General features: G+C 39.0%; 1 protein-coding gene across 1 annotated transcript in view; it reads left to right on the top strand.

The window, feature by feature from the left end:
* Window positions 1-20989, top strand: part of fkbpl (FKBP prolyl isomerase like) — a 66302-nt gene that overhangs the window by 4661 nt on the left and 40652 nt on the right. The window lies entirely within an intron of this gene.

Raw genomic sequence — 20989 nt, 5'->3', positions numbered from 1 at the left:
TTACAAAATGCCATCCATCCATCCATCTATCCATCTTCTTCCGCTTATCCGAGGTCAGGTCGCGGGGGCAGCAGCCTATGCAGGGAAGCCCAGACTTCCCTCTACCCAGCCACTTCGTCCAGCTCCTCGGGGGAACCCGAGGCGTTCCCAGGCCAGCCGGGAGACATAGTCTTCCCAACGTGTCCTGGGTCTTGCCCGTGGCCTCCTACCGGTAGGACGTGCCCTAAACACCTCCCAAGGGAGGCGTTCGGGTGGCATCCTGACCAGATGCCCGAACAACCTCATCTGGCTCCTCTCAATGTGGAGGAGCAGCGGCTTTACTTTGAGCTCCTCCCGGATGACAGGGCTTCTCACCCTATCTCTAAGGGAGAGCCCTGCCACCCAGCGGAGGAAACTCATTTTGGCAGCTCGTACCCGTGATCTTGTCCTTTCGGTCATAATCCAAAGCTCATGACCATAGGTGAGGATGGGAACGTAGATCAACCGGTAAATTGAGAGCTTTGCCTTGCTCAGCTCCTTCTTCACCACAACGGATCGATACAGCGTCCGCATTACTGAAGACGCCGCACCAATCCGCCTGTCGATCTCACGATCCACTCTTCCCTCACTCGTGAACAAGACTCTGAGGTACTTGAACTCCTCCACTTGGAAAATAAATATGAAATGAAGTGAGTAAATAATCCAAACGATGTATGTGTGCGACTATGTGTGGAAATTAACTGTTGAGTGTTACCGGTGGTGTTGAGCGAGAGGCAAAAGACCAAGAAGGGCAAGGCAGGCTCGAAGCTGCAGAGAACAGGCAGGTAGTTGGGGGCAATAGCGAGGCGTCAAGAGTCCGTGTCCAGGCGGGAGGTCGAGATCCAAGAGGTGCAGCCAGAGAACCAGAGGGGAACACGGGGAAACAAGACACACAGCTCGTAACCAGGGGACGGAGGAATGCTGCTGGAAGACACGACACAGGACAACGCACAATGAACACGGAGGACAAAACAGAGAGAGAGAGAGAGCATAGAGCGGCTTACTGTACGGGAACAGGTTGCTACGTTCTGGCCCGGAACGCAGGTTTGCGCTGGCTTAAGAAGGCAGGAAGCTCATCAGCGACAGGTGTGTTGAGTGCTGATTGAGCCGATTGAATGCAGCCGCTGCTGCGGACGGAGTGGCGCACGCCTGGCGTGCTCTTGGAGGTCCGCCCAGCGCAGCGCACAGATGAATGCGCACTGGGGTGCCGCCCCGGGCCGTGACAGTAGTAGTAATAATATGTTGTTCTTCATTCTGCTCACATGGCAAGACAAGTCATATTTTCCATTTGCCTTCATTTCATAGTCAGAAATGCGATAGTCTCGAAAAACGATAAATGCAATTACCCAGCAGGCACAAGACATTAAAACAACATAGAGATCTTGTTAAATTAGGTCCTGACGATGAGCATCTCAAACCGGTTTTCACGGTTCAGGGCAGATGGTAGATCCGGTGTGTGGCGCCGTGTGGGAGAGCGGTTTGCTGATGTCAACGTTGTGAATCAGGTGGCCCATGGTGGAGGTGGGGTTATGGTATGGGCAGTCGTATGTTATGGACAATGAACGCAAGTGCATTTTTTGGATGGTATTTTGAATGCACTGGGATACCGTGACGAGATCTTGAGGCCCATTGTTGTGCCATTCACCCGAAACCATCACATCATGTTGTAGCATGACAATGCATGGCCCCATGTTGCAATTCCTGGGAGCTGAAAACATCCCAGTTCTTGGCACGGACATGTCACCCTGTGAGCATGTTTGGGATGCTGTGGATCGGCTCATACGACAGCGTGTTCCAGTTCTTGCCAATTTCCAGCAACTTGGCACAGCTATTGGAGAGTGGACCAACATTCCACAGGCCACGATCAACAACCTGATCAACTCTATGCGAAGGAGATGTGTTGCTCTGCGTGAGGCGTGGTCACACCAGATTCTGAACCCCCCCAGATTCCCAATAAAGCACATGTGCAATAATCATGCTGTTTAATTAGCATCTCCATATGCCACACTTGTGAGATGGGATGGATTATCTTGCCGAAGAAGTGCTCACTAACACAGATTTAGACAGATTTGTGAACAATATTTGAGAGGAATAGGTTTTCTGTGTACATAGTAAAAGTTTTAGATCCTTGAGTTCAACTCGTGAAAAATAGGAGCGAAAACAAAAGTGTTGCGTTTATATTTTTGTTCAGTATATGTGGTCGTCTACCTCCGGATTGTTGTGAGTTTCGATCCTCAGTTCCCCTGTGACCATGTTGAAATATCCTTAGGAAAGATAGTGACCACTTCAGTTGTTGCCACTAGTTGGTGATGAGGTAACAGTGTCAAAGCACTTTGAGTATCTTTAAGACAGAAAAGTGCAAGACAAGTGAAAACTCGACATAAGAATCTTTCCAAAGGTCGGCCCATTGTGCAAAAAAAAAAAAAAAGACTTTTAATTGATGTTCTAGCAGTATTATGTGTCCCCAGAGCCTGTTTATGTGCCCCAAGTATGAGGGAAATATATAATCTCCCTCACTTGTTTGCTCCACTTTTGAGAGAAGAGGCATTTATGATGTCATAAAACGAAAAACCTCCTTTCTCTTGGACATGATTCCACCTCTGACCCGCTCCTAGGTAGATGAAACCAGCCTGTATATACTTATACCACTTAAGGGCCCGTTTTGGATTAAAGATCAGGCTTTGCTTCTCATCTTGAAATAAACCCTGGAGCTATATCAACTATCTCTCTGTCACCAACAGATGTGTAAACTGCCAGTTGATTTTTATATTTTTCTACCTACCTTGAACCTTTTGCAACATAGCATTATGTTGGGCAACACACTGTTATGGGATGTCTGAGACATTGTTGAAAAATAGTGGGGTGTTTAAGTGATGCATGTACCTTCAATGCATAGCCCAGCTGATAGTCAAGAACTTGGGCATTGAATAGAGCTGCACATCATCCAGTGGAATAGCCCCATTTTATAAATATGAACCACATGTGTACTAGCCATGTAACTGAGACTACATGCACACATGTACCTTACCTTTTGTCGTTGTATGTGATTAAGACTTCCACACAGTTGAACCACAAACAAGCAAACAAATGAGGAAATCCATGTTGGAATTGATACTGTTAGAATGATCTTATCTTCTTGATGTATTTCAATTGAAAGCTTGAGAAAACGGCTATAATCTCCTTTAACATTTGCATTTTGTTTTAGAATTTAGCAAAGTCTGAATGACAAACACTCTTCCAACACTCTTGGCGGCAGACGCATGCACATGGGAGGTAAGTTCTGCAAAGTGCACCTTAGCTGACAATTTTCTGCTAAATGAAAAGGCAACACATGCCTGAGTGACGCTCACTCTTCAATAATAAGACTTTCAAAGGCCTTCAGGTCAGTTTGGCTATCATTTCAGAGAAAAACACTGGGTGACGACATGAGGTAAAGGCAGGATAAAGGTCAGCATTACAGTGCTGGACTAATCACATTTATTCCTGTGTTAACCTACCCAGGGTGCCATTGCGGTTTTGTCGGCCCATAACATGTATTTATTTTTTATTTTTTTTAAACAATGCTACAAATGTACAAAAAAAGAGGAGACAAAAAAACAGAAATGTTGATATTAATAATAGCAAATATAATAGCAACCCTAGCCCTTATTTACCATATTTTCCGGACCATAAAGCGCACCGGATTATAAAGCGCACTGCCAATGAGTTGGTCTATTCAGGTCTATTTTCATACAAAAGGCGCACTGGATTGTAAGGCGCTTTAATGGGGTCATATTATGATTTTTTTGTTCTGTATTAGAAATGGCAACAGCACAGGATGCATGCCCCACAACAAGAGGATGGAGAAAAGGAAAGAGTTTATTGACTACAGCGCGGATTACAATGGCGGACGTGGGCAAAATATCGGAAACTACGCAGATCTCAAATACACATCATCAGGGACCAAAAGGTAAAAAAAGTTCCCAAACAAAACGCCAGATAATATGTCTCCTAATAAGTGCCATTTTGGGGTCCTCGTACGCACACCATGATAATACCCATATGTAGAAGCACAGTACGTCTGACTACGGTAGCCGTAATGCTCCGCGTTCTATCAAGCAGTGCGGCTTTGTAGCTTACCAGAGATTTACTAAACCATTTTGGCAGGTTTTTGAGCGCCACATGCAGTGTTCTGAAAATTACTTTAAAAAAATTATTAATTGTAGTTACTTGTTACTTTACCAAAAAAGTAATTGAATTACTAACAGAATTACTCTTTAATAAATGTAATTAATTATTAGGAAAAGTAATTTATACATTACTTTAAAAAAAAAACTTAAAATATCTGGCATATGCATTTGAGAGATGTTTAATATAAGAGCACAGTTTGCGGAGTCTGTGATTTTAAAAGGCAGGGCCTGTTGCCTAGTGATGTGTCACCTCATCGAGGGTTTCAACTGAGCTGTGTTTCTTAGCTTTAGCAGTTAGCGGCGCACTTTATCGGCTTTGACGCCAGCTCCTCTGAATCTTTATAGCGGATTGTGTTACCTTTGCCTAACAAAGAGATTGAATGTGCTTTGATGGCTGTCATATCTTCTTGTCAACAAATGGAATGTATATTGGCTGGCAAGTTTGTCACTTCTATAATTTATTTGTTGTTCGTTATTCCCATCGTGTATGTGTGCGTATTTTGTCTGCTGTGTCACAGTGTGATGATGCCTTTTCCTATTTGATATTAAGTTCATTTTGGTGCTGCTTGTTGCTTTCACTAGTAAAAAGATATTTCTTGCAATGAACTTGCTGCACTTATGATGCTGTCTTGATGTCGACATAAAACCACATCAAAAGTAGCGTGCCACAATACATCAAGCTATCGCTAATGGCGTTGTAGTGGATCTAAAAGTAACTAATTAGATTACTCGTTACTAGTAAAAGTAACGGCCTTACTAATGCCGTTATTATATAGTGCCGTTGTTACGAACACTGGCCGTATGTAATGTTCTATATCCTCAATGTAACATTAAAGTTTTTGTGTTGCTTGCTTACGGGTACTTGCTAGTGCCATTTATTGAACCGGTGTCAACTTGTATAAAGAGTATAAAGAGAGCATGGCCAACTAAGCAACAGGCACCATGACTGCTACTGAAGATGCAATTGCAATTGCTTTGACGTTAGTTTTTCTGACAAAATAAACCAAAATATTAAGTCTAAATATAGTTTTGAACATATTCCAGCTCATAAACTTACAAATAAACATGCTTTTGTTGTGTCAAGGTATAATTTTGCGGACGTATTTGATACACTCTGCTACTACATTACTGCAGTGTTTCGTGACCAGCAGGCACTCTGATACACACCCGACGGCGCAATAAACGTAAAAAAAAATGAACAGAACAATCAAAAAATAACTTATTACCCTCATTGTGCCAACATCTTCATCAGCTTTGGACCAACAATCACAGAGAAATTGTGACATTTGTGTATTACTGAGATTGAAATATAGTCTGTTTTTGTCAAACCATCTCTTTAATTGATTACGTTTTTTCAGTTGTTATCTATATTAGCTTCTGTGTGTCATCTCCTGAACAAAACCCAGACGTTGTGTCGTGTGTTTACCTCGCACAAGACGCTGTATTCGGTGGCTTTAACAGCATTTATATGTATGGGCCCACATCAATGTTCCCTCTAATTTTTCATGTGTGTGAGCAAACGCAAAAACTCCCTGAGCATTCAGTGGAGCCCATGTGAGCAACATCAGACGCGCACACTGTGGCTACACCAGCAGCACACCTGTCCCAAACCTGACTAAATAACAAGTTAAATCTCCATCCATCCATCCATTTTCTACCGCTTGTCCCTTTCGGGATTGCGGGGGGTGCTGGAGCCTTTCTCAGCTGCATTCGGGCGGAAGGCGGGGTACACCCTGGACAAGTCCCCATCTCATCGCAGGGCCAACACAGATAGACAGACAACATTCTGTTATTATTATAATCAAATGACAGCAGTCATTTCCATGAGGTTATTTTCTAATACAAGTGTTTAGGCCCACTTACAATGACAATAACAAAAAATATTGTTTTTCATGAACTGTGTATTTGTATTGTTTGTCTGGGTGGAGGTCCTGCTTTGGAAATAATTTGTACCCCTTTCAGACATTGCATTTAGTTCCCATTAAAACATTCACATGTTGCACAATGAGATGTAAGCAGGGGATCATGTGTACATTCCTGCAACTTCCTGTTTGTAAAAAATATATTTTTATTAGTATTTATTTAATATACTTACAGCATTTCATGATTAATATTTATAAATTAAGATTCCTAATAAATGACACTAGAATAAGCACACATTTGATTGGTAAATCATAGTGTAACGACCTGGAATTACACTTTATGTGTGGTGTTGGAGTTGTCCGACTTTTTGTGTGGCTGTAAACGCATCACTGGCTAAGTGCCATATGTGCATGTGTTGGCGCAAGTGAGAAAAAGCGAGCGGCTGCTGTTGATACAACAAAGTTGTTTTTGGTCTGGTTTGTACTGCAGAAAATTACCAGTTTTGCTAGATATATTTTTTTTTACTAATGTTTTGGTGATGTGTTTATGGCCGACAATAAAGAGTTTTGCTCAGTAAAGTGATGGATGGAATTCATGTCCTCAAAGCGTCTCGACAGACGTTACAATATTTGAACAATGATGACGAAAACTGTTTTCTCTGTCGTGTCCGTGTGTCGAAAATTGTTATGCGCTTATTTTTTAGGACGCTTGAGCAGTGCGCAATTGCACAGGCGCGCACCTAAGAGGGAACATTGGCCCACATGTATAATATCAATGTTAATGTAACTGAGAGTGTACAAATGGACCCAATAATGGTCCATTACTATTAACTATCTGTCATTTAGCTGGGGACATCCTACCTTTAGAGGTCCCCGCACCCTACTGTATGTATTTATTTAGTTTGCCTTTTCTTTGCCCACCCCTATGTTATTCATTTTACAGTATAAAAAACAGCATCTATCTATATTTTGACTAAAAAAACAATGACTTGTGTGTTGTTTGGGAACAGTTGGTAATGGTTATGTGCAGTAAAACATTTCATGAACTCAACTCACCTTAATGTGTGTTTCTAACTTTGTGTTGGACGTCTTAGATGAAGAGAGCAGTTATGATTTTGGTTTACAAAGTAAACAACTAAAAACTAAAGTTTGGGCATTGTCTTCTCTAAACGCATACATTTGTCTAAATATGGCCAAGGAAACGAATTACTGTGGGTTTCTTGGACGTCGTCTTCATCACTAAAGGAAAAATCTAATTCCTCTGCCATTTTCAAGGATGTTTTTTTTTTTTTTTTGAGTCCCTTTGTCGCCGACTCCCTCGTTGTCATGTGACATGAGTGCGTGTCACGATTTTGCTTTAATAGTTTCGACGACTCGCCTTATCTTGCCTCAGATTGGCCAGTCCGTAATAACCTTAGCCAATTGTGACAATCATCATGGATTTTCTCAGTATGTTCTCATTCATCCAGGTCATTGTATTTTCTCCATTTTTTATTTTTTTGGCCTGAATTCGCAGTTCATTTTCTCTCTTTTTAGCTTGTAGCTTTGATGTAAGCTACCTAGCTACATGGGTCTAAAAGTAGCTAAGCTACCTCCAAGCTACTGGAAAATGTAGTTAAGCTACGTAGTTTAGCTACATGTAGCTTGTTACTGCCCATCACTGTCTCCTGTAGTCGCGTGAGTGCCTTTTGACCAATCTTTGAGGAGATAACTGAAACCGAGTTGGCCATACTCTCGTTATACTTAACTCTGGTATCTCTTATGTGCGATTGCCATCTACTGGTCACACTTATCATTACACCATATACCAAATAAAATTGTTTCGAGGTCGGTAAGCACAACCAGAATTAATATGTATATTAGGTGCACCGGGTTATCAGGCACGCTGTCGATTTTTGAGGAACTGAAATGTTTTTAAGTGCGCCTCTTCGCCGAAAAATACGGTCTTTGGTTTGGTTTACTCTAATTGTTTTGTACATTCTATTTGCACAACAGGATCAACATCTATTTTTATTTTTCTATTTATTCTGTTCTATTTATGATCTATTCCCAATTAATCTACAAAAGTATGTTATATGTCCCATATATATATATATATATATATATATATATATATATATATATATATATATATATATATATATATATATATACAGTATATATAATTGTGATGAGTAAATGAAACCACAGTGAGTCTGTGGCACACTAAGTAGCTGTATTGACACTGCTCTACTGTGTGAGTGTTTCATAATTATCATCCGCTGTCTGTGGAATAAACAGGTCATTACATTTGACCTACAATTTGAAATAAATAGTTAACCAATATCATGTTATGTTTTTTAACAAATAGTTGTGCAGAGAGGAATATGATTTTGCTCAATGAGCCAAATAGTAAACAGAGAAAGAAGAACATGTAGTTTATTTGGCGCAGTAAGATCAAAATGATACCACACTTTGGAATGTTTCCTCTTTCTTAGTTCCATTTAGATCGATCATGGGGACAAAAACTGACTTCATTCAGTATGAGCTGTCACTTATGAGTCAAAATAAGCTTCCTGATAAACACAGTTTGGCGCTTCGCGATCAAATGACACAGAAGCTGTATCGGTCACATGATGTTTTCTTAAAGTGGCATTTATCGAGGTACACAGTATCACTCCTTGTGTTTCAAAAGGCATTAATGCATCAGTATTGTTCCACTCATCATGAATATTTGATGTGTTTTTAGCCTTTTTTCCAGATTTCTTTATAAAGTAGAAAACTATCTGAAATAACCCCAGTCCGCTTTTACTTTTTAGTATGCTGCCCTTGTTGGATGATGTTTGGACACCCATTGTCTAATCGCTAATTCCTAAAATAGAAGTTACAGAATAGAAAGGTGGTGGTGCTACTAACTTTGGCACTGGACGAATGACCCAGAAAGGTGCCATTCCGCCCTATGGGATTATTTAAGCAAGGGTTGTCCTCAGTCAGGCAGCCCAGAGATGATCTCAGAGTGTATTCTGGTCCATTGGCACCTGCAGCGATGCCAGCAAAGGACTGACTCACACATGTTAATAATACAAATACAACATTTAATTTATAGATAGCTTATCAGGGTATTCAAATAGACATGAGTCAAAACAAAAATCAAGACATCCTAACAGGACCAAATATTGGGGGACCTCCAGAGATATTAATGGACAAGTATTTGTCCCTTTCAGATTTGGTGCATGGTTCTGACCTATGTGGACAGAATCAACGTTACTATCTTTATTGAGGCTTTACAGAGACCCAGCTGTTGCAAATGACCAGAGCTTGTCCCAAGCCCAGATAAATGCATTGAAAATGGCATCTTGCGTACAAACTTAGGTAAATACAAATCAAGCCATTGGTTCCTTGTGACCCTGACAGGAAAAGAGATAAGCAAAAAAATGCTGTGCAGGTGTATATAATGAAGGTGAAGATGAGTGTAAATGAGAATGAGTTGACAATGATACATAATACATGTTTCTATTTTAGAGATGTAGCTATTAAAGTTTTGTATATGAATGGGGGAAAAAAATGCAGGAAAAGTTTCGGAGGCTTCCATGCACTCCATGACCAAATACTGCAGTAAAATGACCAAAATCGAAAACTTTTTTGATTATTAAAAACATATGCAACCTTCAATTTCGTGAAAAAATGCAGAGCGGACAGATGGCCTCTTTGTCACCCCATTAAAAATAGATAAGCATTCAAGATAAGTATATTGTTTCACATGTTGATGTTACAGTCCACTTGCATTGTGACCAACCAGATTCAGCAGAAGGAGCTTAATCTAAAATATTGCAGTGAAAATGTTCAGGTTATTGGGGATTGTTCTACTAATAAGTCAGATATGTTTGGGATTCTTTAGCGTTCGTGGACATTTTGCCCAGTTACCCAGTGTAATATGTGTCGCATGTTGTGGGAAAACATCACACATATTAACACAACTACACAAAAGTCAAAGCACTCTCTTCTTCAATTTAAATGCTTTTAATATTTATGACGTAACTTAATGAATCTTTACTTAACAATTTTGTGTCCTCCTGATGAAGGCCGGATGCCTGAAATGTGTTGAGGCTGAGTAAAGGTTCATTAAGATATTTCATAAATATTGAAGTTATTTTAACCAAAAAATACGTTTTATTTGCTTTATTGTTGTTTTGTTGATTTTGGGTCCTAATTTAAAAGAGCACCTCTTTTTTGGTGACTTTGTTGATGATATTTGCACTTTTTGGAGGTCCTAGCAGTGTTATTCTGTTTGGTATTACAAATATTGTTGCTATAATTAATAATGGTCCAATACTATTATTGATGTTTCATCATTATTTGGATTTTTAACTGATTACTAATTGGTAATACATTCACATACACATATTAAAAAAGGCTTCTTTTTTTTTTAAATACAGTATAAGATACAACAGGGGTCTCAAACTAGTTAGTTAGTTCATTAGTTAGTCAGTTTCAGTTTATTTCCAACATGCAATTACAATGTAATGCATCACATATTTCCAGTTGTTTCATTACAGCATGTCTGAAAAGGAGTAGTTAGAAGCAGAGCTTATTTAATCCTACTGCTTTTCATATCATAGCAGTTTTATCCCATTTCTTTGTTCTCTGTAAAATAATAAATAATAAATGAAAAAATAAAATAATAAATAAATGAGTAATAAATAAATATGCACTAAGTAAGTAAACAAATAATAAAATACATAAATAAATATTAGACATGTAAACATACACAATAATTAAAGTTGTCATTATTAAATAGTTAAGTAACTCATGGAGAGGAAGTAATGAGAGTATAATTTTTTTTTTTAAAGGTTTAAAATGTTTATCATAATTCGTCTTCGTTGTACTTTGTGAACAATTTTAGTTTGAACAGTCTCTTAAAAACTAAACCATATCAGTACATTGTTTGATGGTCATTGCTAACCCATTCCGTAATTTAATTTCACATACTTATTTGTTAATGGTCTTAAGTGTTGTACGTGCGTACAAATGATTTAAATGAGATTTTCCTCTAAGGTTAAATTTCTCTTCTTTTGTTGAGAAGAAGTGTTGTACATTCTTGGGGAGCAGGTTATAGTTTGCTTTGTACATAATTTTAGCTGTTTGCAAATGCACCAAGTCTTTGACTATAAATATGTTTAATTCAATAAATAAAGTGTTTGTATGTTCTCCATATGCAACATTGTGTAATATTGTAACTGATCTTTTTTGTAACACTGTTAATGAATAAAGCATGCAATTATAATTATTTCCCCATATTTCTACATAACAACTCAGATATGGTAACACTAGTGAGCAGTAAAGAATATGGAGGGATTTTTGGTCCAGAACATATTTTGCTTTATTCATTATTGACGTGTTTCTTGCTACTTTATGTTGTATATATTTCCAGTTCATTTTATCATCTGTTTTTACACCCAAACATGTGTTTTCTTTTACTCTTTCAATATCTACTAGGTCTACCTGTATTTGTGTTTGACTTATTTTAGTTTTACTGAGATTCAAAGATAGTCTGTTTTTGTCAAACCATCTTTTTAATTTGTTCATTTCTTCTACTATTATTTGTATTAGCTTTTGTGCGTTCTCTCCTGAACAAAAGGCAGTTGTATCATCAGCAAAAATACTAACTTTAAGTCCTTTGTAACTTTACAAATATTGTTTATATGAAGATTGAACAATTTTGGATCCAGTATTGATCCCTGAGGTACGCTAGAAGATATTGTCAGCTCTGTAGAAGTGTGTTCGCCTATCTTCACGTATTGCTTCCTGTTGGTTAAGTAGCTTCTTACCCAGTTCTGATGCCATACTGTTCTAATTTATTTATTAAGATATTATGATTAATTGTGTCAAATGCTTTTGTTAAATCCATAAACACTGCAACAGCACATTTTTTACTATCTATGGCATTAGTGATCGCTTCCGTTATTTCGATTAATGCCATTGATGTTGAAAAGTTGGCTCTGTATCCGTATTGGTTGTCTGTGAGTGCTTCATTTTTATTCAAGATATTGTCCAATGTGTTGTTAAACAGTTTTTCAATCATTTTAGAAAATGGTGGAAGTAGAGAAACAGGTCTGTTATTTATAAACTGGTGTTTGTCTCTTGTCTTATAAATTGGTACAACTTTTGATGATTCCATTTCGCTTGTTTTTGCCTGAATGTGCCTGTTTGAAATGATAGGTTGCTGATACATGTTAAATGTACTGAAATCTATTTGATAACCTTTTTTATTTATTCCATATCCATTTCGTTACATTCAGTTGAGGTCTTGGATTGAATTTTTTTTCCACAATATTGATTATTTCCTCTTTTGTCACTCCTTTAAGGAACATCAAATTGGGTTTTCTGTCTATAGTGTCATTCAAGTCCTCAACTGACACAGGATCTGGAATCTCTCCCTCCAGATTAGGTCCAATGTTCATAAAGTAGCTACTTATATAAGCTTTCAACTACTTTGTTCTTTATGTCATTTTTTACTGGTTCGTCTGAGAAGTATTTAGGACTATCCTTCTTAGCACCATTTTTAATAATGCTATTTAGGATGCCCCATGTTGCTCTCATATTGTTTTTGTTCCGGTCTAATAATTGACTGTAATATTCTGTCCTACATGTTCGTAGTATGCCAGTTAGCTTGTTCTTGTAAGTTTTGTACTTGTTTTTTACCTCTGTAGATCTTGGTGTTATAAATGTTCTATTTAATGTATTCTTCTTATTGCAAGCATATTTCAGTCCTTTTGTCATCTACGGTTGGTTGTTTTTCTTTTGCTTCTTACTAAGTTGTTTCAATGGACAATGTTTGTCATAAAGCATTGTGAAAGTATTAAAAACATTTCCAAATGCATCATCTACATCATTTTCACAGTCTACACTGTACCAACTTTGATCCCTCAGATCATTCTTGAAAGCTGTAAAACTTTGCCCTGTGCATATTCTTCGAAATGTCTTTTTGTCGTCAATTTTCCTCTTCTTGTAGTTTTCATCATAGATTGTGAAAACTGGGAGAGAGATGATCACTGATGTCGGATATTAGCAGACCATTTGTGGTATTATTATCAAAATCATTAGTAAAATTATTATTAATAAGTGTGGCGCTGTGTCCTGAGATTTTACTTGGCCTTGTGATTTTAGGATACAAACTTGTGCTATATTGTGTCTATACACTTGTGTTTGTTAGGGTTCAAGAGGTCAATGTTAAAGTCACCAGATAAGAAAGTAATTGTTTTACTGATTTCAGTAAAAGTTGCCTTAATCCAGTTCTCGAACGTATCAATGTTTGACTTAGGTTATCTATATATGCAGATGAATATTATATTCTTGTTTTTTGAATGACATATTTCAATGGTTAAACATTCTAAGATATTATCAATAGCTAATGACATATTTTTTACCACTTTGTAGTTAAATTTATTCATCACGTACTCAGCTACTCCCTCTCCGTTCTTATTAATTCTGTTGATATATTTACTTCACATCATTCCAGATCAAAATCCCTTCCATTTTTATCATCCATATAGGTTTCTGAGAAAGCGACCACTTTGAAGGACCACAAAATGTGGCCCTCTACTTAACTTCATAGTTTAGTGTAATTACAGTCCATGCATAGCTAAAAATGTATAGCAATCTTGAATCCTACGAGAAATAACACTAACGATAACAACGGTTCCAACACAAAAATGACAACAAACTCACATTGAGCAACACAAAGAGCAACTACCTGTAAGCAAGCGGAATTGTCTCTGACAATTTCCTGGGGAACTCAACAGTGACAAAACATCCCCTTTTTGCATTCAATTTTACATCTGTAGTGTCTTTAGGCCTACTATATCTCAGGGTCACTATAGCTGCTAGTAGAAGTTTAGTCACATGGTGAAAACGTGATTCTGAAGTGAACACTTCATGTGGCCCAGACTCTACCTACAGTACAATGGCATCAACACATCCCACAAAAGAATGTTTTTTTTTTTTTAAATATATTTGTATATCTACAGCCAAATATTGGTATGGGTGTAATCATGACTCAGATAACTAAAATTCTGTATTAGGTAGCTGCAATGGCAAAAAAGACCAGACTATTTCTGAGTACTGAATAACCAACGGCAAAGGTCGGGAGAGTAAGCAACTCAACACAAAGCTTTAAAAATATCCCTCTTCCCCGAGGACAGATGAGCTTCAATGTGTGAGTAATTGTCTTGAGTGGACAAGGAGCAACATATCTGTGATCATTTATTGTTGAGTAACTAGATCCGCTGACACACAGCAGCCCTGGAAGTCCAGAAGCTTCTGGAAGGACTGGCCGGCTCTCAGACATGGTGTTGCGATGTGTTGTCAGACGCTTTGACTTAGTTTGAAGGATGCAATGAGACACGTGCTTGCGCCAGGAAAACAATTCTTACAAAGATAAAGACCATTGTATACGATGATTCTAGCCTGTTTGTATCCACAGTGAAAGTGTCCCTTAGAAGTGATGGTCACAAGCTATGTTGGGTTGGGTTGGGTCATCAGATGATGTTGTCATACTTGACAAACTCAGAGCATTTACAGTCACACACACAAAGCAGGTGTTCTGGACGGGATCAAAGGGATACCTCAGACATGGCGGCCTCTTTGGCGTTGAACACACCTCCGACACAGAAAATACACTCTTCAACACTCAGTGATAGACAGGGACAAAAATAAACTGTATGCATATGTGTCAATTCCACTGCTGTGATTCACACCTCCAAGATATTTTTAGAACCAATTCAAAATGTGCTATTATGAATAGTGACTGACTCTAACATAGTAAATGCTGAGCAGTTTCCTGTTTAAGCAGGTCTGAGGCAGACTGGTCACATAGTGGCTTGGTGACGTACAACATGCACGTTAGTCATACAGAGAACTACTGATATAGCTTTGTGTCTGAGAATTTTTTTTTATTGTGTGTGTGTGTGTGTGTGTGTGTGTGTGTGTGTGTGTGTGTGTGTGTGTGTGTGTGTGTGTGTGTGTGTGTGTGTGTGTGTGTGTGTGTGTGTGTGAGTGTGTATGTGTGTGTGTGTGTGTGTGTGTGTGTGTGTGTGTGTAGTTGACACCTACGCTTTGCAAGCCATAAGTTCAATTTGTAGTTCTTTTGCAGGGATTTTCAAACTGTGGTACGGGTACCACTAGTGGTACGTGGGCTCCATCTTGTGGTACGCCAAGGAATCAAGCACATTGTTACTGTTCAAACCGTGTGTAGTATTACAGTGGCCAAAAATATGAAATATACTTGTTAAATAAAACCTTTGTCTAGTTTTAATGAATACTTAGGCCTATTGCACTACTGTATTTTATCCATCCATCCATCCATTTTCTACCGCTTATTCCCTTTGGGGTCACGGGGGGCGCTGGAGCCTATCTCAGCTACAATCGGGCGGAAGGCGGAGTACACCCTGGACAAGTCGCCACCTCATCACAGGCCCAACACAGATAGACAGACAATATTCACATTCACATCCACACACTAGGGCCAATTTAGTGTTGCCAATCAACTTATCCCCAGGTGCATGTCTTTGGAAGTGGGAGGAAGCCGGAGTACCCGGAGGGAACCCACACAGTCATGGGGAGGACATGCAAACTCCACACAGAAAGATCCCGAGCCCGGGATTGAACCCAAGACTACTCAGGACCTTCGTATTGTGAGGCAGATGCACTAACCCCTCCTCCACCGTGCTGTATTTTAGTGTTGCTCAATATGGTGGTACTTGGAAAGCCAAGTTCTTTCTGTGGTGGTACTTGGTGAAAAAAGTTTGAGAGCCAATTATGTATTAAATTAATGTATTCACGCCCTGTTGTGACAGCGCTGCTGGACTAGTGATGAGTCCAACAGTCTTTTCCCCGAAGTGCTAAACTGGGTATATGTTATGTTGTGTTATTTAATTTTTGGTATATGTTGGTTCCCTCCTGTTGTCCATGTTTCTTCTGTCAGGGTAGTAAATTTCAGCTTATGTGCTTTTTCTTTTAAGTTTTCCTGCTATTTCACCTTTTCCTGAATTTTGACTTAGAAAGCCTAAATTAAAATCATTTTCAGTAGTTGTTATTTTACCATTTATCAAATCAAATCAAATCAACTTTATTTATAGAGCACATTTAAAATTTACCACAGGGGTAGCCAAAGTGCTGTACAATGAACAGGTTAAAAGATAAAACGAGTACCGAGCAAACACAACACAACACAAACAGAACACGATAAAAAAATAAATAATTAAAATAGAATTAATAAAAACATAAAAACATAAAAACAGGATCACAGCAGGTGTATTATGGGGCGCCATTGCAGGATGGATATCACTCAGTGTTAAAAGCCATGGAATAAAAGTATGTTTTTAAGAGAGATTTAAAAACAGGAAGAGAGGAGGCTTGTCTAACACTCAGGGGTAGGTCGTTCCAGAGCTTGGGAGCAGCAACGGCGAAAGCTCTGTCACCTCTAAGCTTCAGCCTTGTGTCAGGGACCGTCAACAGCAGCTGATCGGCTGATCTTAAGGATCGGGTGGGGCAGTAAGGCTGAAGGAGGTCGGAGAGATAGGTTGGCGCGAGGTTGTTTAGACATTTAAAAACAAATAAAAGGAGTTTAAAATGTATTCGGTAACGCACAGGGAGCCAGTGAAGGGACGCTAAAATAGGGGTGATGTGCTCACGTCTGCGGGTCTGTGTTAGCAGACGAGCAGCAGAGTTCTGCACGAGCTGCAGGCGGGCGAGGGAGGCCTGGCTAATGCCAACATACAGGGCATTGCAGTAGTCAAGACGAGTCGAGATAAAAGCGTGGATTAATTTCTCAAGATCATGTCTTGATAGAAGCGGTTTCACTTTCGCTATTTGGCGTAATTGATAAAAGCTTTTTTGAACGACGCTGCTGATTTGTTTTTCGAATTTAAAATCTGAGTCAAACTTTACATTTAGGGCCACAGGTGAAGTGTGTTGGAGCCTAAGCAAGGTGGTTTAGAGAAAGAGGTGGGGTACAGCCTGGACTGGTCGACAGTTAGTCACAGGGCACATACAAACAACCATTTACACTGTCACTGAGTAAGGACTGAACCCACGCTACCTGCATAAAAGGTTGGCATGTGAACTGTCCATTAATCCATCCATTTTATTTTGCTAATCCAGATCTAGGTTGCAGGGCAGCAGTCTCAGTAGGGAAGCTCAGTCTTCCTGGTTTCTGACTATTTTTACACTTCCACAGGAGGACACAGAGGTCTACCCTGGAGTCTCTGCCATGCCCAGACTCTCTGATGACCAAGCTCTCTTGATGAATCCATTTACCCTAAGGAGCAGACTTATTTTCGCTGCATGTATCCGCTTGTATCAGTGTATACCTGAAGCATGTGACCATAGGTGAGGGTAGGAACATAGATCCACCAGTAAATCAAGTGCTTTGCCTTCTGGTCCAGCTTGCCTTTCATACAGCGACCAGATCACTGCAAACCCCTGTCGATCTCACGCGCAGCCTTCCCTCACTTGTAGACAAGACACCAAGTTATTTGAACTCTTCCACTTGGTGCAACACTTCACTCCCAACCTTAAGGGTACCATCTCAGATTTGAAGGTCCTGAGTCTCATGCCAGAAACTTCACACTCAGCGAACCACCCCTGTAAACATCAGGACCAGATCAGCTGCAAATATCAGAGACAGGTTCCTCAGGCCGCCAAACTGGACACCCTCACCGTCGCCTTCACCTTAGCTGTAGCTAAAAATTCTGTCCATGAAAATAATGAACAGAACCGGTGACAAAGGGCAACCTTTGCTGAGGCCAGTGTTTACAGAGAACAGACTCAACTTACTGCTGGCAATGCCAACCAGTTGTAGTGTGACATAAACCGCATACTCCCTCTGCCTTAAAGTGGTTGTCTCATGCAAAACCCATTTTTCTTAGTTGCTGGCACCTGTATTTGTGATCCCCATAGGTGCTGGAAATTTGAATTCAAACCATTTAGACGTTGCAGAGCAATTTACAAAACAATTGTGCCTTGTTCTAAATGAACCATTTGAGATTTGCGACACATGTTACATCAGTGGATATCTCCACACATGGTAAATGTTTTCCAGTTAATACTATTTTTATTCAACTTAGTGTTTTTAGTTTCATCAAAAATATGCCCACAGTGAGAGCACATAACATAAAGTGCTTTGTAACTTACTAGTTGTAGTAACCAGCACAAGTCACTATACCAACCTTCAGCATTATCTGAAGACGTAAAAAGCGACCAATTAATAACATTCTAACCCAAAATGGGTCTCAGGTGAATGTTAATTGCATTAAGAAAAATATATATATATATATTGCGTCAGAGATTTACAACAGAAATAGTAGAAAATGTTCATTCATTTAGTCTTCTCATATTATGATTTTTGAAATACTGTATTTGCCGGACTAGTGAGCCACAGCTATATACATTGTGAAATGAGTAATATACACAAAAAGATTTTGTAAATGTTTATTTACATACTGTACCTTAATTGTTTCCAAATGGCGTCTGTAACACGGCAGTAGAACGACTGATCAAACAAAACAGACGTCATCGTCATGGACCTACTAGCTACGGATGATAGCTTTCCAATCAGATAAACAAAATTGAAAAGAAATACTGAAAATAAATTTACGAAACTGAAACAATACAAAAAGAATGCCATTGTAGGTTAATAATACTAACAAAGACACTCGTAAACGTGTTAGCATATTCGCAAATACTAAAGTTGCTAGCTTAATTACATTACGACAGCACGCACAAATATGGATGACAACACTCCTACAGACATCATAAATGGGACGGTTTAGTAATTAAGAATTGTTTTAGTTATATTGTAAAACTTACAAACATTGCTTGGAGTGATGAATGAAAAAAACAAATACTATGAACAACTAGATGATGGAACCGCAATTCTACTTTCGGTTGAAAGCTCTTAACAGCATGGCACCTGCAGTGAGCAAACTCGTCCAAAAGATGGTGCCATAGCAAGGCCTGGGTAGATAACAAATTTTGCTTGAAAATTATTAACATTCAAATTATTGTCGATAAACAATATTATTGTCAACATTATTTTGACACCAAATTAACCACTGATTTATTGGTAGTACATGATAATAATGCAAGTATACACTTTTAATTGCATTAAACACTTATCATATACATTGTGATCAGAATGTAAACTTTTAAAAGTTAAATACAACAAAATAATAATAAAAAGGAAATATACTCTGTCTGTTAGCAAAATGTTCCACTTGAAGAAAAATCACAACCAAAAGCAATAAAATAGGTTATTTCTCTTTTAAGGACGTGCTGGGGGACGTTCACATATCCAGGTACTCAACTAAAACAAGCAATAATATACTGTAGCTAAATAAAGTTATTTTGACCAAAATTATCACAGTTACCTTTATTTTCATGGTAATGTTGAATGTGTTTAAAAATTAAGGAGCCAGATGAGGTGGTTCGGGCATTTGGTCAGGATGCCACCCGAACGCCTCCCTAGAGAGGAGTTTAGGGCGCGTCCAACCGGTAGGAGGCCACGGGGAAGACCCAGGACACGTTGGGAAGACTATGTCTCCCGGCTGGCCTGGGAACGCCTCGGGATCCCCCGGGAAGAGCTGGACGAAGTGGCTGGGGAGAGGAAAGTCTGGGCTTCCCTGCTTAGGCTGCTGCCCCCGCAACCCGACCTCGGATAAGCGGAAGAAGATGGATGGATGGGCAAACTAAAATCGTTTAACCAAGTTGGGACGAGCGGTAGAAAATGGATGGATGGATTTTTATTTTTATTATAACTAAAACTAAAGACACACAATATACTTTCTTGGCAGAGGAAACATCACAAATTGTTATAGCTTCATAAGAGCCATAATCTTTGTATTTATGTGTTTAAATACATGTATCTTCTTCCATCTTAATGTGTGAACGTTTTTGAATATTTAATAATAAATACAAATTAGGTTTCAGCAAGCTAAAACACGTCCTACCATATGTTTATCAAAGTGCAGTTATCAATCATGGTTTTTCGATCACTTTATTTTAATACGGTAGTACTACTGAGTTTTACAGCGGTTATCATTATTGACGTTTATGTGCAGGTTGTACAAACGCCCGCAGTTGCTGCGGTCCGCATGCATATGGCGGTTACCGACACTGGAAAAGTAACCAACTTTATTTATTTATCGAATATCTGCCCAGGCCTAGCCATAGCACAAACATTAACACACCTTTTTCAGTGTCTTTGCTTGTTTTTATTTTAAGTGTTGGAATTATGGCCGTCAGCGTAGAAAAAATCCATGAATTAGCCGCACCGTATTATTAGCCAAAGGGTTTAAAGCGTAGGAAAAAAGTAGTGGCTGATAGTCCGAAATTTACGGTACATCTAAAACACTTCCTTGAAGTCTATTTTACATGTAATGGTGAAAATGCTCCAAACATTTAGTTTTACAGAGCATCTTCAAGCCGCTTTCTGACTGTCTCTTCAAAATGTTTTTTGGCAGTCTTATTTAAGTGCCAAAGCCCTCCTTCAGGCCTTGGCTCCTGCAACTGCATCTCCACCCCGTCAGCCATGTTGCAGTTTTTAGCCACACACTTCCGTATCGAGTCTACTGACAAATATAAGTAGGAACTATACGCTACTTTTTATTAGAAATGGCAACAGCGGATGATTTAAACATGCATGTGCATATACGAGCCGGCTTGCTCCGTAAGAGGATAGAGAAAAATTTAAGCAACTTCAGAACCAAAGAGATATAGGCATCTCAAATGTTATTTTATTATTTATTTCAGTCCGTAGAGCTTTAAGTATACAGGCTCCTTGTTAACACCCGTCTACCTATTTGAGACGATTACGTACATCCATACAGGAATATAGTATTACAAGTAGCTAGTCTATCACATCTTAATATAGGTTGGTTATCCTTAGCTTACAATGCTACATCG

Source organism: Nerophis lumbriciformis, linkage group LG01 (assembly GCF_033978685.3).
Source record: "Nerophis lumbriciformis linkage group LG01, RoL_Nlum_v2.1, whole genome shotgun sequence".
NCBI classification, from domain to species: Eukaryota; Metazoa; Chordata; class Actinopteri; order Syngnathiformes; family Syngnathidae; genus Nerophis; species Nerophis lumbriciformis.
The sequence above is the reverse complement of the archived record's forward strand: the minus strand, read 5'-3'. Positions and strand labels throughout refer to the sequence as shown.